Below are 4075 nucleotides of genomic sequence, written 5' to 3'. Positions count from 1 at the left end.
TCTCGTTTCAGACACGAAGCGCAGTAGTTGTTTACTAAGTCTTCATCGGTAGACCTGCATACTTTTGAGACAGAAATTGTATCTTTTTTTCTTTCTGGATACAGCCCATAAGCCCTAAGCCCGCTTGACCTGGTTCTCTTATGGTGCTGCTCTTCTTCCTTCCCCTACTCACATCCTTCTCCTTCCCCTCCCTTCTCCGTCATCTTCTTTCCTACCCACTTCTCTCCTCCAAACTGGCCTCCAGTTCTGTGAATTAGAGGACGACCTTGAACTTCTGCGGGATGGCAAAGGGTGTGCCACCGCTGTGAATTTCATGTGGTGCTGAGGATGGCACCCAGGGCTTGGTGCATGTTAGGCAAGCACTCTTCCAACCGAACTACGTCTTCAGCCCTGTGCAGCTTTTGATAGACTTCGATCACTGATGTCAGGTGTAATTTTCTCTATTCCTCCTAACTTATTTTAGCTACCAAGAGTTTACAGTTTGTCTGCTCTGACATTTTCCTCTCAAACTCTAATAAAATTGTCTTCTAACCTCAAAGTAAAAGATAAAACAATACCATTATTCAACAGCAGCAGCCCTAAGTGTTGAGCCTGAGCACAGAGCCTTATGCAGCAGGTTTGGAAACCCAACCCACAAGCCGAGGACAGCATCAGCCACCATGAGCTTGTGGATGGTGGTTGGTCAGGTGGACGAAATGTAGGCTCACCTTGACCATTTGGATGCTGAAAATGCATCTTAACTTAAATCGAGGTATAATTTAGATGCCAGGAATCCAGCTGTGTAATGTGGAATCTTTAATAAACTGAAGTCTCACTCATAGTGTGATTTTAAGGGTCCCACCCAATAGGTGGGGAGATAGCTCAGTTGATAAGGTGCTTGGCATGCAAGTATGAGAATTTGAGCACGAGTCTCTGCACCCAAAAAGAAAAGCCCTGGGAGTCATACCCTTTCTTTCCGTCCCAGTGCTGGAGAAGCAGAAAAACACAGCCACACGACTCAGTTGCAGCCTAGATCACTGGCAAGCTCAAGTCCAACCAAGAAACCTCTCAAAAACCAAAGCGGACATTGATGAGGAAGGACACTCAAGGCTGACTTCTGGTCTGCATACATGTGCAAACATGTCTAACACCACACTTGAATATCCATACACATACCCTAAAATATCACCTTTCCAGAAAGAAACTTGTATCTTGTAGTAGTAAACACTAAACAATTAAGAATGGTTCCTTGCACCAGGTACCAAGCCACGCTACCTCTCGCTATTCTCTGTCCTCGGCGGTCTCTCCGCCTCCATGGCCAGCCCCATGCAGTGGCTGCCTATCTCGCAGCTCTCTTGCTACAGACTCTGTTCATATCCCCAGCAATCTGGTAAAATCAAAACTTTTGAAGTTTGTAATTTATCAATCAGATTTATATCAGTAAATTCTCATTCCACAAAAATGTCCACACAATAAACTCAGAGCCAATTGATATTGATATAAATGGCCCATCTAGATAAGACGAATTGTCCTGTAATTATCCATCCCTTATTAGATGTTCCTAGCTACCTGTGGCTAGTTAAAGCCGCCTGTGGGAGAGTCATCCCTTCTCCTCCATCTCTTCTTTTTTTCTTCTCCTATCTCTCCCGCCTTTCAAAAACTCTGCCCCCGCCTTTCTTTTTCACGGCCCAATCACAGGCCTTGCCTTATCTTGTGCCTGCCCTCATATAGACATCAATCTGCAGTATTTATTAGCAACCAATCCTCATGCCCCCTCCATGGGCAGTGTATTATACCCGTGTTTCTCAAGTCTGGAGGAACAGAACACACACACACACACACACACACACACACACACACACACACACCACACACTAGCTCAACAGTGGCTGTCTCACAACAGAGAGGCCAGGGACCTGGTAGCTGCTCAGTCTACCAGGCTGAGTGTCTCACCATCCAGCCCTGGCACGGAAGGCCTGTGGATTCCTGGAGAGCTTACGGCCTTGAGTCTGTTGGAAGCTGGGAGAAGCTGGTTCTAACACCAGCGAAGGCTGGATGAACTTGCACACAGAGTGAAGGCAAGCAGGCAAAAGACTGGCTTCCTTTTCCCATGCCATTTGTACCTGGGCTGTCATGTCACATGACCTACATGTCACACCGTCACAGGAGTGCCAGGCAGCTTGCCTTCTAGTTGGCTCCAGACCCAATCAAGTTGACAACTGAGTCTGGCCACCACCCTCCATTTTGTTTAGTTTTTACATGTTTGACTGTTCTGGAAGTTTCAGTGTCATTAGGATCACACACGTGACCTCTTCTGTCTGCCTGTCCTCTGAGTGTCTTCTTTAATAACCACGTACATTGAACACATGTGTGTGTGCTTCACTCATTTTGTATTGTCCACTGATATTCCACTGTACGGTGCCCACGTGTCAGTCGATAACATTTGGTTCGTTCCCACTTTTTGGCTGTTAGAAAAATGCTATGAAAGCTGAATGGTGGTGGCACACACTTTTAATCCCAGCACTGGGAGGGAAGAAGCAGCTGGATCTCTGAGGTCAAGGCCAGCCTGGACTACAGAGCAAATCCTAAAATAGCCAGAGTCACACAGAGAAAGCCTGTCTTGGAAAAAAAAAACAAAAATGAATATTCATAAACGAGCCCTTACATGGATGTATGCATTTCTCAAGACTTGAATGGCCGAGTCTCATGTTAACTTGCTGTTTTAACTTTTTGAGAAACTGTTTTCAGACTCTGCACTTTATTACATGAGTAGCATGCCAGGGCTCTCCTCACCCTGGACCCTTACTGGAGTCTGGTGCTTTGGTTTATGGCTGTCCTGTTGAAGTGGTTCTACTTTGCACACCTCTAATAGCTAGAGCTGGAGGGCATTAGCTAGGTGTAGAGCGTATGTCTGAGGCCTAGAGCTTGGGAAATGAGGCAGGAGGACCAGGAGTTCAAAGCCAGCCACCTAAGAGTCTGTTATGGCCCTATTGCTGTAAAGAGACACAAGGACCAAGATAATTTATAAAATAAAGCATTTAATTAGTAGTTTGCTTACAGTTTCAGAAGGTTAGTCCATTATTGTTATTGTGGGGAGTGTAGCAGGCAGGCAGGCAGGCAGGCAGTCATGATGCTGGAGCAGCAGCAGGGAGACTGGGCCTGGCATGGGCTTTTGAAACCCTCAAAGTCCACACCCCAGTGACACACCTCCCCCAACAAGGACATGTCTCCTAATCCTTCCAAAACAGTTCCACAAACTGGTGGCCGAACATTCAAATATATGAACCTGTTGGGGTCATTCTCGTTTAGAACCTACAAAGAAAGAAAGAAAGAAAGAAAGAAAGAAAGAAAGAAAGAGAGAAAGAAAGAGAGAAAGAAAGAGAGAAAGAAAGAGAGAAAGAAAGAGAGAAAGAAAGAGAGAAGGAAAGGAAGGAAGAAAGATTCTTTGCTACTCATATATTTTTGGACAAAAGACTTATCAGGTTGCTTACTGCCTTTGGGTCGTTTTGTTACTGACTTGTAAAGTTTTTCATATATTCTTATATTTAGAAAACAAGGACAGGGAGATGGCTCAGTGGATAGAGGTACTTGCCACCATATCTGACAACCTTAGTTCTACCCCTGATACCCACCCACGCAGGAGAAAGAGAAAACTGATTCCTGCAAGTTCTTTGACTACACACACACACACACACACACACACACACACACACACACAAATAAATAAATGAATAAATAAATAAATAAATAAATGTAATTTAAAACTACAAAAAAGAGAAACAAATGAAACATATAAGAAATGTCTTCTGACCCAGTATTAGAAGTGGAGGGAGCTCAGGAGTTGAAGTCATGGTAGGTGAGCTTATAGACTGCCAGAAACAAAGAAACAAACCACAAAAAACAAAGACAGTAAGGCTATATATAGGTTTTTGAGAAAGGACACTAAGGAAATGGTTCTTAACTTGTGGGTCAAGACCCCCTGAATGGCCCTTTTACAGGAGTTGTGTACCAGATAATCTGTGCATAAGATATTTACATTATAATTCATAACAGATTAACCTTTCTAATGCTGTAACCCTTTTAATACAGTTCCTCA

Source organism: Rattus norvegicus, chromosome 2 (genome assembly GCF_036323735.1).
Source record: "Rattus norvegicus strain BN/NHsdMcwi chromosome 2, GRCr8, whole genome shotgun sequence".
Classification (NCBI taxonomy): Eukaryota; Metazoa; Chordata; class Mammalia; order Rodentia; family Muridae; genus Rattus; species Rattus norvegicus.
Note: the sequence above shows the minus strand (reverse complement) of the source record.